Source organism: Lissotriton vulgaris, chromosome 5, assembly GCF_964263255.1.
Source record: "Lissotriton vulgaris chromosome 5, aLisVul1.2, whole genome shotgun sequence".
Taxonomy (NCBI): Eukaryota; Metazoa; Chordata; class Amphibia; order Caudata; family Salamandridae; genus Lissotriton; species Lissotriton vulgaris.
Window position 1 is genome coordinate 934,593,839 of NC_141693.1, and position 14,499 is coordinate 934,608,337.

Below are 14,499 nucleotides of genomic sequence, written 5' to 3' on the forward strand. Positions count from 1 at the left end.
ATAAAGAGTCAATTATTAGTACTATGGCGTGTCTAATATTGTGAAAATCCAAAGCTCACTAAAAATTATATTCTCAATTTAGATTTCAACCTAGCAGACTTCTTTCAATCCTGTGCCTCATTTGCTGGTACTCTCTACACAACTCTAGCACCTATATGAGGACTTAGATAGAAAGATCTCTTTGGCAGCCAAGAGATTGCGTACCCTTTTCACAGGAATTATTTTAGGTTATGGTACACCATAGCAAGTCAGGGATCTGATACGTTAAGGGAGGAAGGTTTATGCTACCGTTTGTGGGAATAAGAAAAACTATGAATAACAGATTCTAACATCTTCATTTTAGCACATCCCTCTCAGTAAACCTATAGAGAACTCCAGAATTTTATGATCAACCACTCCTTCAAACAAATGTATAAGTCTCAAATAATGGCCTAGTTCCTTTCATCTCACCACCTTAGTCTTCAGCTGGGCATCCTGTCTACATTGCTCCCTTGTCTATACGATGAGACATGTATCCTATTGCGTACTAGGCAACTGATTGGCCCTCATGTCAGATGACATCCTGCTGTAGCTTTGTGAAGTAATGGCACCATGTGACCAATCATCGTGGGTGACGATTACACCGGAGGACCAGACATCAGCAATTACACGCTAGGTAACTGTCTGTGAATATGACTGCACAGCAAGTAGGAGTTGCAATGGGAAAGTACACTGCACCATTGAAAGCATTGGGCTCCTATTTAAAGAGGGCTAGAGTTAGAAGAAGCAACTGATTGGCCCTCATATCAGATGACATCCTGCTGTAGTTTTGGGATGTAATGGCACCACTTGACCAATCGCCCTGGGTGACGATTACACCGGAGTACCAGACATCAGCAATTACACACTAGTTAAGTATCTGGGAATATGACTGCACAGCAAGTAGGATGTGAAATGGGAAAATACTCTGCACCATTGAAAGCATTGGGATCCTATTTAAAGAGGGATAGAGTACGAATACAGTTTCTAAATAGCGGTCCATCTTGAGTATCAGAGACCCACTCACAGAGAGCAGGGAAAACGGTTGAATAGGTTCCCTCCATCAGAAAGTAAGTCAATTGCTCTAACCTAAGACACCTCATTCCAGCCTAAAAGATGGTAATTACCCCGGAGGACATATTGCCTGCAAAACTATCTAAAGAAGATTTTGTCAGCCACATAGACAGTCAAAGTCTTTGAGAAACTATCATGATGGCCATAGCGTCATTCATATTGCTACCGTCTTAGAAGATTATATTTATGCGGAAGACCCCACTAAAAGGCACTGAGAGCCATCAGATACTATGAACTTTTAATTAATGGCAAAATGATTAAATGAGAGTTTGACTTACCATATCTATTGATCGAGGCATGGAAAAGGCTGAGGAATGAGCTTTCTTTTTTTTTCTTTTCTCAGCAAGCGGAGAAATATTCCTCTGCAATACTGCCTCTGCTGGTCATTCAGTATATTCTGCAGATGGAAAAGTCCACTGTTAGTCAATTTTTAGAACTTGAATACTTCCAAACCAAATGCAACACTACCAAAAAATGATTTCTATAAAGAGTCAATTATTAGTACTATGGCGTGTCTAATATTGTGAAAATCCAAAGCTCACTAAAAATTATATTCTCAGTTTAGATTTCAACCTAGCAGACTTCTTTCAATCCTGTGCCTCATTTGCTAGTACTCTCTACACAACTCTAGCACCTATATGAGGACTTGGATAGAAAGATCTCTTTGGCAGCCAAGAGATAACGTACCCTTCTCACAGGAAATATTTTAGGTTATGGTACACCATAGCAATTCAGTGATCTGATACGTTAAGGGAGGAAGGTTTATGCTACCGTTTGTGGGAATAAGAAAAACTATGAATAACAGATTTTAACATCTTCATTTTAGCACATCCCTCTCAGTAAACCTATAGAGAACTCCAGAATTTTATGATCAACCACTCCTTCAAACAAATGTATAAGTCTCAAATAATGGCCTAGTTCCTTTCATCTCACCACCTTAGTCTTCAGCTGGGCATCCTGTCTACATTGCTCCCTTGTCTATACGATGAGACATGTATCCTATTGCGTACTAGGCAACTGATTGGCCCTCATGTCAGATGACATCCTGCTGTAGCTTTGTGAAGTAATGGCACCACGTGACCAATCGTCCTGGGTGACGATTACACCTTAGGACCAGACATCAGCAATTACACACTAGGTAACTGTCTGTGAATATGACAGCACAGCAAGTAGGAGGTGCAATGGGAAAGTACACTGCACCATTGAAAGCATTGGGCTCCTATTTAAAGAGGGCTAGAGTTAGAAGAAGCAACTGATTGGCCCTCATGTCAGATGACATCCTGCTGTAGTTTTGGGATGTAATGGCACCACTTGACCAAACGCCCTGGGTGACGATTACACCGGAGGACCAGACATTAGCAATTACACACTAGTTAAGTATCTGGGAATATGACTGCACAGCAAGTAGGATGTGTAATGGGAAAATACTCTGCACCATTGAAAGCATTGGGATCCTATTTAAAGAGGGATAGAGTACGAACACAGTTTCTAAATAGCGGTCCATCTTGAGTATCAGAGACCCACTCACAGAGAGCAGGGAAAACGGTTGAATAGGTTCCCTCCATCAGAATTTAAGTCAATTGCTCTAACCTAAGACACCTCATTCCAGCCTAAAAGATGGTAATTACCCCGGAGGACATATTGCCTGCAAAACTATCTAAAGAAGATTTTGTCAGCCACATAGACAGTCAAAGTCTTTGAGAAACTATCATGATGGCCATAGCGTCATTCATATTGCTACCGTCTTAGAAGATTATATTTATGCGGAAGACCCCACTAAAAGGCACTGAGAGCCATCAGATACTATGAACTTTTAATTAATGGCAAAATGATTAAATGAGAGTTTGACTTACCATATCTATTGATCGAGGCATGGAAAAGGCTGAGGAATGAGCTTTCTTTTTTTTTCTTTTCTCAGCAAGCGGAGAAATATTCCTCTGCAATACTGCCTCTGCTGGTCATTCAGTATATTCTGCAGATGGAAAAGTCCACTGTTAGTCAATTTTTAGAACTTGAATACTTCCAAACCAAATGCAACACTACCAAAAAATGATTTCTATAAAGAGTCAATTATTAGTACTATGGCGTGTCTAATATTGTGAAAAGCCAAAGCTCACTAAAAATTATATTCTCAGTTTAGATTTCAACATAGCAGACTTCTTTCAATCCTGTGCCTCATTTGCTAGTACTCTCTACACAACTCTAGCACCTATATGAGGACTTGGATAGAAAGATCTCTTTGGCAGCCAAGAGATAACGTACCCTTCTCACAGGAAATATTTTAGGTTATGGTACACCATAGCAATTCAGTGATCTGATACGTTAAGGGAGGAAGGTTTATGCTACCGTTTGTGGGAATAAGAAAAACCTATGAATAACAGATTCCAACATCTTCATTTTAGCACATCCCTCTTAGTAAACCTATAGAGAACTCCAGAATGTTATGATCAACCAATCCTTTAAACAAATGTATAAGTCTCAAATAATGGCCTAGTTCCTTTCATCTCACCACCTTAGTCTTCAGCTGGGCATCCGGTCTACATTGCTCCCTTTTCTATACGATGAGACATGTATCCTATTGCGTACTAGGCAACTGATTGGCCCTCATGTCAGATGACATCCTGCTGTAGCTTTGTGAAGTAATGGCACCACGTGACCAATCGTCCTGGGTGACGATTACACCTTAGGACCAGACATCAGCAATTACACACTAGGTAACTGTCTGTGAATATGACAGCACAGCAAGTAGGAGGTGCAATGGGAAAGTACACTGCACCATTGAAAGCATTGGGCTCCTATTTAAAGAGGGCTAGAGTTAGAAGAAGCAACTGATTGGCCCTCATGTCAGATGACATCCTGCTGTAGTTTTGGGATGTAATGGCACCACTTGACCAAACGCCCTGGGTGACGATTACACCGGAGGACCAGACATTAGCAATTACACACTAGTTAAGTATCTGGGAATATGACTGCACAGCAAGTAGGATGTGTAATGGGAAAATACTCTGCACCATTGAAAGCATTGGGATCCTATTTAAAGAGGGATAGAGTACGAACACAGTTTCTAAATAGCGGTCCATCTTGAGTATCAGAGACCCACTCACAGAGAGCAGGGAAAACGGTTGAATAGGTTCCCTCCATCAGAATTTAAGTCAATTGCTCTAACCTAAGACACCTCATTCCAGCCTAAAAGATGGTAATTACCCCGGAGGACATATTGCCTGCAAAACTATCTAAAGAAGATTTTGTCAGCCACATAGACAGTCAAAGTCTTTGAGAAACTATCATGATGGCCATAGCGTCATTCATATTGCTACCGTCTTAGAAGATTATATTTATGCGGAAGACCCCACTAAAAGGCACTGAGAGCCATCAGATACTATGAACTTTTAATTAATGGCAAAATGATTAAATGAGAGTTTGACTTACCATATCTATTGATCGAGGCATGGAAAAGGCTGAGGAATGAGCTTTCTTTTTTTTTCTTTTCTCAGCAAGCGGAGAAATATTCCTCTGCAATACTGCCTCTGCTGGTCATTCAGTATATTCTGCAGATGGAAAAGTCCACTGTTAGTCAATTTTTAGAACTTGAATACTTCCAAACCAAATGCAACACTACCAAAAAATGATTTCTATAAAGAGTCAATTATTAGTACTATGGCGTGTCTAATATTGTGAAAATCCAAAGCTCACTAAAAATTATATTCTCAATTTAGATTTCAACCTAGCAGACTTCTTTCAATCCTGTGCCTCATTTGCTGGTACTCTCTACACAACTCTAGCACCTATATGAGGACTTAGATAGAAAGATCTCTTTGGCAGCCAAGAGATTGCGTACCCTTTTCACAGGAATTATTTTAGGTTATGGTACACCATAGCAAGTCAGGGATCTGATACGTTAAGGGAGGAAGGTTTATGCTACCGTTTGTGGGAATAAGAAAAACTATGAATAACAGATTCTAACATCTTCATTTTAGCACATCCCTCTCAGTAAACCTATAGAGAACTCCAGAATTTTATGATCAACCACTCCTTCAAACAAATGTATAAGTCTCAAATAATGGCCTAGTTCCTTTCATCTCACCACCTTAGTCTTCAGCTGGGCATCCTGTCTACATTGCTCCCTTGTCTATACGATGAGACATGTATCCTATTGCGTACTAGGCAACTGATTGGCCCTCATGTCAGATGACATCCTGCTGTAGCTTTGTGAAGTAATGGCACCATGTGACCAATCATCGTGGGTGACGATTACACCGGAGGACCAGACATCAGCAATTACACGCTAGGTAACTGTCTGTGAATATGACTGCACAGCAAGTAGGAGTTGCAATGGGAAAGTACACTGCACCATTGAAAGCATTGGGCTCCTATTTAAAGAGGGCTAGAGTTAGAAGAAGCAACTGATTGGCCCTCATATCAGATGACATCCTGCTGTAGTTTTGGGATGTAATGGCACCACTTGACCAATCGCCCTGGGTGACGATTACACCGGAGTACCAGACATCAGCAATTACACACTAGTTAAGTATCTGGGAATATGACTGCACAGCAAGTAGGATGTGAAATGGGAAAATACTCTGCACCATTGAAAGCATTGGGATCCTATTTAAAGAGGGATAGAGTACGAACACAGTTTCTAAATAGCGGTCCATCTTGAGTATCAGAGACCCACTCACAGAGAGCAGGGAAAACGGTTGAATAGGTTCCCTCCATCAGAAAGTAAGTCAATTGCTCTAAGCTAAGACACCTCATTCCAGCCTAAAAGATGGTAATTACCCCGGAGGACATATTGCCTGCAAAACTATCTAAAGAAGATTTTGTCAGCCACATAGACAGTCAAAGTCTTTGAGAAACTATCATGATGGCCATAGCGTCATTCATATTGCTACCGTCTTAGAAGATTATATTTATGCGGAAGACCCCACTAAAAGGCACTGAGAGCCATCAGATACTATGAACTTTTAATTAATGGCAAAATGATTAAATGAGAGTTTGACTTACCATATCTATTGATCGAGGCATGGAAAAGGCTGAGGAATGAGCTTTCTTTTTTTTTCTTTTCTCAGCAAGCGGAGAAATATTCCTCTGCAATACTGCCTCTGCTGGTCATTCAGTATATTCTGCAGATGGAAAAGTCCACTGTTAGTCAATTTTTAGAACTTGAATACTTCCAAACCAAATGCAACACTACCAAAAAAGGATTTCTATAAAGAGTCAATTATTAGTACTATGGCGTGTCTAATATTGTGAAAATCCAAAGCTCACTAAAAATTATATTCTCAGTTTAGATTTCAACATAGCAGACTTCTTTCAATCCTGTGCCTCATTTGCTAGTACTCTCTACACAACTCTAGCACCTATATGAGGACTTGGATAGAAAGATCTCTTTGGCAGCCAAGAGATAACGTACCCTTCTCACAGGAAATATTTTAGGTTATGGTACACCATAGCAATTCAGTGATCTGATACGTTAAGGGAGGAAGGTTTATGCTACCGTTTGTGGGAATAAGAAAAACTATGAATAACAGATTCTAACATCTTCATTTTAGCACATCCCTCTCAGTAAACCTATAGAGAACTCCAGAATTTTATGATCAACCACTCCTTCAAACAAATGTATAAGTTCAAATAATGGCCTAGTTCCTTTCATCTCACCACCTTAGTCTTCAGCTGGGCATCCGGTCTACATTGCTCCCTTTTCTATACGATGAGACATGTATCCTATTGCGTACTAGGCAACTGATTGGCCCTCATGTCAGATGACATCCTGCTGTAGCTTTGTGAAGTAATGGCACCACGTGACCAATCGTCCTGGGTGACGATTACACCGTAGGACCAGACATCAGCAATTACACACTAGGTAACTGTCTGTGAATATGACAGCACAGCAAGTAGGAGGTGCAATGGGAAAGTACACTGCACCATTGAAAGCATTGGGCTCCTATTTAAAGAGGGCTAGAGTTAGAAGAAGCAACTGATTGGCCCTCATGTCAGATGACATCCTGCTGTAGTTTTGGGATGTAATGGCACCACTTGACCAATCGCCCTGGGTGACGATTACACCGGAGGACCAGACATTAGCAATTACACACTAGTTAAGTATCTGGGAATATGACTGCACAGCAAGTAGGATGTGTAATGGGAAAATACTCTGCACCATTGAAAGCATTGGGATCCTATTTAAAGAGGGATAGAGTACGAACACAGTTTCTAAATAGCGGTCCATCTTGAGTATCAGAGACCCACTCACAGAGAGCAGGGAAAACGGTTGAATAGGTTCCCTCCATCAGAATTTAAGTCAATTGCTCTAACCTAAGACACCTCATTCCAGCCTAAAAGATGGTAATTACCCCGGAGGACATATTGCCTGCAAAACTATCTAAAGAAGATTTTGTCAGCCACATAGACAGTCAAAGTCTTTGAGAAACTATCATGATGGCCATAGCGTCATTCATATTGCTACCGTCTTAGAAGATTATATTTATGCGGAAGACCCCACTAAAAGGCACTGAGAGCCATCAGATACTATGAACTTTTAATTAATGGCAAAATGATTAAATGAGAGTTTGACTTACCATATCTATTGATCAAGGCATGGAAAAGGCTGAGGAATGAGCTTTCTTTTTTTTTCTTTTCTCAGCAAGCGGAGAAATATTCCTCTGCAATACTGCCTCTGCTGGTCATTCAGTATATTCTGCAGATGGAAAAGTCCACTGTTAGTCAATTTTTAGAACTTGAATACTTCCAAACCAAATGCAACACTACCAAAAAATGATTTCTATAAAGAGTCAATTATTAGTACTATGGCGTGTCTAATATTGTGAAAATCCAAAGCTCACTAAAAATTATATTCTCAATTTAGATTTCAACCTAGCAGACTTCTTTCAATCCTGTGCCTCATTTGCTGGTACTCTCTACACAACTCTAGCACCTATATGAGGACTTAGATAGAAAGATCTCTTTGGCAGCCAAGAGATTGCGTACCCTTTTCACAGGAATTATTTTAGGTTATGGTACACCATAGCAAGTCAGGGATCTGATACGTTAAGGGAGGAAGGTTTATGCTACCGTTTGTGGGAATAAGAAAAACTATGAATAACAGATTCTAACATCTTCATTTTAGCACATCCCTCTCAGTAAACCTATAGAGAACTCCAGAATTTTATGATCAACCACTCCTTCAAACAAATGTATAAGTCTCAAATAATGGCCTAGTTCCTTTCATCTCACCACCTTAGTCTTCAGCTGGGCATCCTGTCTACATTGCTCCCTTGTCTATACGATGAGACATGTATCCTATTGCGTACTAGGCAACTGATTGGCCCTCATGTCAGATGACATCCTGCTGTAGCTTTGTGAAGTAATGGCACCATGTGACCAATCATCGTGGGTGACGATTACACCGGAGGACCAGACATCAGCAATTACACGCTAGGTAACTGTCTGTGAATATGACTGCACAGCAAGTAGGAGTTGCAATGGGAAAGTACACTGCACCATTGAAAGCATTGGGCTCCTATTTAAAGAGGGCTAGAGTTAGAAGAAGCAACTGATTGGCCCTCATATCAGATGACATCCTGCTGTAGTTTTGGGATGTAATGGCACCACTTGACCAATCGCCCTGGGTGACGATTACACCGGAGTACCAGACATCAGCAATTACACACTAGTTAAGTATCTGGGAATATGACTGCACAGCAAGTAGGATGTGAAATGGGAAAATACTCTGCACCATTGAAAGCATTGGGATCCTATTTAAAGAGGGATAGAGTACGAATACAGTTTCTAAATAGCGGTCCATCTTGAGTATCAGAGACCCACTCACAGAGAGCAGGGAAAACGGTTGAATAGGTTCCCTCCATCAGAAAGTAAGTCAATTGCTCTAACCTAAGACACCTCATTCCAGCCTAAAAGATGGTAATTACCCCGGAGGACATATTGCCTGCAAAACTATCTAAAGAAGATTTTGTCAGCCACATAGACAGTCAAAGTCTTTGAGAAACTATCATGATGGCCATAGCGTCATTCATATTGCTACCGTCTTAGAAGATTATATTTATGCGGAAGACCCCACTAAAAGGCACTGAGAGCCATCAGATACTATGAACTTTTAATTAATGGCAAAATGATTAAATGAGAGTTTGACTTACCATATCTATTGATCGAGGCATGGAAAAGGCTGAGGAATGAGCTTTCTTTTTTTTTCTTTTCTCAGCAAGCGGAGAAATATTCCTCTGCAATACTGCCTCTGCTGGTCATTCAGTATATTCTGCAGATGGAAAAGTCCACTGTTAGTCAATTTTTAGAACTTGAATACTTCCAAACCAAATGCAACACTACCAAAAAATGATTTCAATAAAGACTCAATTATTAGTACTATGGCGTGTCTAATATTGTGAAAATCCAAAGCTCACTAAAAATTATATTCTCAATTTAGATTTCAACCTAGCAGACTTCTTTCAATCCTGTGCCTCATTTGCTGGTACTCTCTACACAACTCTAGCACCTATATGAGGACTTAGATAGAAAGATCTCTTTGGCAGCCAAGAGATTGCGTACCCTTTTCACAGGAATTATTTTAGGTTATGGTACACCATAGCAATTCAGTGATCTGATACGTTAAGGGAGGAAGGTTTATGCTACCGTTTGTGGGAATAAGAAAAACTATGAATAACAGATTCTAACATCTTCATTTTAGCACATCCCTCTCAGTAAACCTATAGAGAACTCCAGAATTTTATGATCAACCACTCCTTCAAACAAATGTATAAGTCTCAAATAATGGCCTAGTTCCTTTCATCTCACCACCTTAGTCTTCAGCTGGGCATCCGGTCTACATTGCTCCCTTTTCTATACGATGAGACATGTATCCTATTGCGTACTAGGCAACTGATTGGCCCTCATGTCAGATGACATCCTGCTGTAGCTTTGTGAAGTAATGGCACCACGTGACCAATCGTCCTGGGTGACGATTACACCGTAGGACCAGACATCAGCAATTACACACTAGGTAACTGTCTGTGAATATGACAGCACAGCAAGTAGGAGGTGCAATGGGAAAGTACACTGCACCATTGAAAGCATTGGGCTCCTATTTAAAGAGGGCTAGAGTTAGAAGAAGCAACTGATTGGCCCTCATGTCAGATGACATCCTGCTGTAGTTTTGGGATGTAATGGCACCACTTGACCAATCGCCCTGGGTGACGATTACACCGGAGGACCAGACATTAGCAATTACACACTAGTTAAGTATCTGGGAATATGACTGCACAGCAAGTAGGATGTGTAATGGGAAAATACTCTGCACCATTGAAAGCATTGGGATCCTATTTAAAGAGGGATAGAGTACGAACACAGTTTCTAAATAGCGGTCCATCTTGAGTATCAGAGACCCACTCACAGAGAGCAGGGAAAACGGTTGAATAGGTTCCCTCCATCAGAATTTAAGTCAATTGCTCTAACCTAAGACACCTCATTCCAGCCTAAAAGATGGTAATTACCCCGGAGGACATATTGCCTGCAAAACTATCTAAAGAAGATTTTGTCAGCCACATAGACAGTCAAAGTCTTTGAGAAACTATCATGATGGCCATAGCGTCATTCATATTGCTACCGTCTTAGAAGATTATATTTATGCGGAAGACCCCACTAAAAGGCACTGAGAGCCATCAGATACTATGAACTTTTAATTAATGGCAAAATGATTAAATGAGAGTTTGACTTACCATATCTATTGATCAAGGCATGGAAAAGGCTGAGGAATGAGCTTTCTTTTTTTTTCTTTTCTCAGCAAGCGGAGAAATATTCCTCTGCAATACTGCCTCTGCTGGTCATTCAGTATATTCTGCAGATGGAAAAGTCCACTGTTAGTCAATTTTTAGAACTTGAATACTTCCAAACCAAATGCAACACTACCAAAAAATGATTTCTATAAAGAGTCAATTATTAGTACTATGGCGTGTCTAATATTGTGAAAATCCAAAGCTCACTAAAAATTATATTCTCAATTTAGATTTCAACCTAGCAGACTTCTTTCAATCCTGTGCCTCATTTGCTAGTACTCTCTACACAACTCTAGCACCTATATGAGGACTTGGATAGAAAGATCTCTTTGGCAGCCAAGAGATAACGTACCCTTCTCACAGGAAATATTTTAGGTTATGGTACACCATAGCAATTCAGTGATCTGATACGTTAAGGGAGGAAGGTTTATGCTACCGTTTGTGGGAATAAGAAAAACCTATGAATAACAGATTCTAACATCTTCATTTTAGCACATCCCTCTTAGTAAACCTATAGAGAACTCCAGAATGTTATGATCAACCAATCCTTTAAACAAATGTATAAGTCTCAAATAATGGCCTAGTTCCTTTCATCTCACCACCTTAGTCTTCAGCTGGGCATCCGGTCTACATTGCTCCCTTTTCTATACGATGAGACATGTATCCTATTGCGTACTAGGCAACTGATTGGCCCTCATGTCAGATGACATCCTGCTGTAGCTTTGTGAAGTAATGGCACCACGTGACCAATCGTCCTGGGTGACGATTACACCTTAGGACCAGACATCAGCAATTACACACTAGGTAACTGTCTGTGAATATGACAGCACAGCAAGTAGGAGGTGCAATGGGAACGTACACTGCACCATTGAAAGCATTGGGCTCCTATTTAAAGAGGGCTAGAGTTAGAAGAAGCAACTGATTGGCCCTCATGTCAGATGACATCCTGCTGTAGTTTTGGGATGTAATGGCACCACTTGACCAAACGCCCTGGGTGACGATTACACCGGAGGACCAGACATTAGCAATTACACACTAGTTAAGTATCTGGGAATATGACTGCACAGCAAGTAGGATGTGTAATGGGAAAATACTCTGCACCATTGAAAGCATTGGGATCCTATTTAAAGAGGGATAGAGTACGAACACAGTTTCTAAATAGCGGTCCATCTTGAGTATCAGAGACCCACTCACAGAGAGCAGGGAAAACGGTTGAATAGGTTCCCTCCATCAGAATTTAAGTCAATTGCTCTAACCTAAGACACCTCATTCCAGCCTAAAAGATGGTAATTACCCCGGAGGACATATTGCCTGCAAAACTATCTAAAGAAGATTTTGTCAGCCACATAGACAGTCAAAGTCTTTGAGAAACTATCATGATGGCCATAGCGTCATTCATATTGCTACCGTCTTAGAAGATTATATTTATGCGGAAGACCCCACTAAAAGGCACTGAGAGCCATCAGATACTATGAACTTTTAATTAATGGCAAAATGATTAAATGAGAGTTTGACTTACCATATCTATTGATCGAGGCATGGAAAAGGCTGAGGAATGAGCTTTCTTTTTTTTTCTTTTCTCAGCAAGCGGAGAAATATTCCTCTGCAATACTGCCTCTGCTGGTCATTCAGTATATTCTGCAGATGGAAAAGTCCACTGTTAGTCAATTTTTAGAACTTGAATACTTCCAAACCAAATGCAACACTACCAAAAAATGATTTCTATAAAGAGTCAATTATTAGTACTATGGCGTGTCAAATATTGTGAAAATCCAAAGCTCACTAAAAATTATATTCTCAATTTAGATTTCAACCTAGCAGACTTCTTTCAATCCTGTGCCTCATTTGCTGGTACTCTCTACACAACTCTAGCACCTATATGAGGACTTAGATAGAAAGATCTCTTTGGCAGCCAAGAGATTGCGTACCCTTTTCACAGGAATTATTTTAGGTTATGGTACACCATAGCAAGTCAGGGATCTGATACGTTAAGGGAGGAAGGTTTATGCTACCGTTTGTGGGAATAAGAAAAACTATGAATAACAGATTCTAACATCTTCATTTTAGCACATCCCTCTCAGTAAACCTATAGAGAACTCCAGAATTTTATGATCAACCACTCCTTCAAACAAATGTATAAGTCTCAAATAATGGCCTAGTTCCTTTCATCTCACCACCTTAGTCTTCAGCTGGGCATCCTGTCTACATTGCTCCCTTGTCTATACGATGAGACATGTATCCTATTGCGTACTAGGCAACTGATTGGCCCTCATGTCAGATGACATCCTGCTGTAGCTTTGTGAAGTAATGGCACCATGTGACCAATCATCGTGGGTGACGATTACACCGGAGGACCAGACATCAGCAATTACACGCTAGGTAACTGTCTGTGAATATGACTGCACAGCAAGTAGGAGTTGCAATGGGAAAGTACACTGCACCATTGAAAGCATTGGGCTCCTATTTAAAGAGGGCTAGAGTTAGAAGAAGCAACTGATTGGCCCTCATATCAGATGACATCCTGCTGTAGTTTTGGGATGTAATGGCACCACTTGACCAATCGCCCTGGGTGACGATTACACCGGAGTACCAGACATCAGCAATTACACACTAGTTAAGTATCTGGGAATATGACTGCACAGCAAGTAGGATGTGAAATGGGAAAATACTCTGCACCATTGAAAGCATTGGGATCCTATTTAAAGAGGGATAGAGTACGAATACAGTTTCTAAATAGCGGTCCATCTTGAGTATCAGAGACCCACTCACAGAGAGCAGGGAAAACGGTTGAATAGGTTCCCTCCATCAGAAAGTAAGTCAATTGCTCTAACCTAAGACACCTCATTCCAGCCTAAAAGATGGTAATTACCCCGGAGGACATATTGCCTGCAAAACTATCTAAAGAAGATTTTGTCAGCCACATAGACAGTCAAAGTCTTTGAGAAACTATCATGATGGCCATAGCGTCATTCATATTGCTACCGTCTTAGAAGATTATATTTATGCGGAAGACCCCACTAAAAGGCACTGAGAGCCATCAGATACTATGAACTTTTAATTAATGGCAAAATGATTAAATGAGAGTTTGACTTACCATATCTATTGATCGAGGCATGGAAAAGGCTGAGGAATGAGCTTTCTTTTTTTTTCTTTTCTCAGCAAGCGGAGAAATATTCCTCTGCAATACTGCCTCTGCTGGTCATTCAGTATATTCTGCAGATGGAAAAGTCCACTGTTAGTCAATTTTTAGAACTTGAATACTTCCAAACCAAATGCAACACTACCAAAAAATGATTTCTATAAAGAGTCAATTATTAGTACTATGGCGTGTCTAATATTGTGAAAATCCAAAGCTCACTAAAAATTATATTCTCAGTTTAGATTTCAACCTAGCAGACTTCTTTCAATCCTGTGCCTCATTTGCTAGTACTCTCTACACAACTCTAGCACCTATATGAGGACTTGGATAGAAAGATCTCTTTGGCAGCCAAGAGATAACGTACCCTTCTCACAGGAAATATTTTAGGTTATGGTACACCATAGCAATTCAGTGATCTGATACGTTAAGGGAGGAAGGTTTATGCTACCGTTTGTGGGAATAAGAAAAACTATGAATAACAGA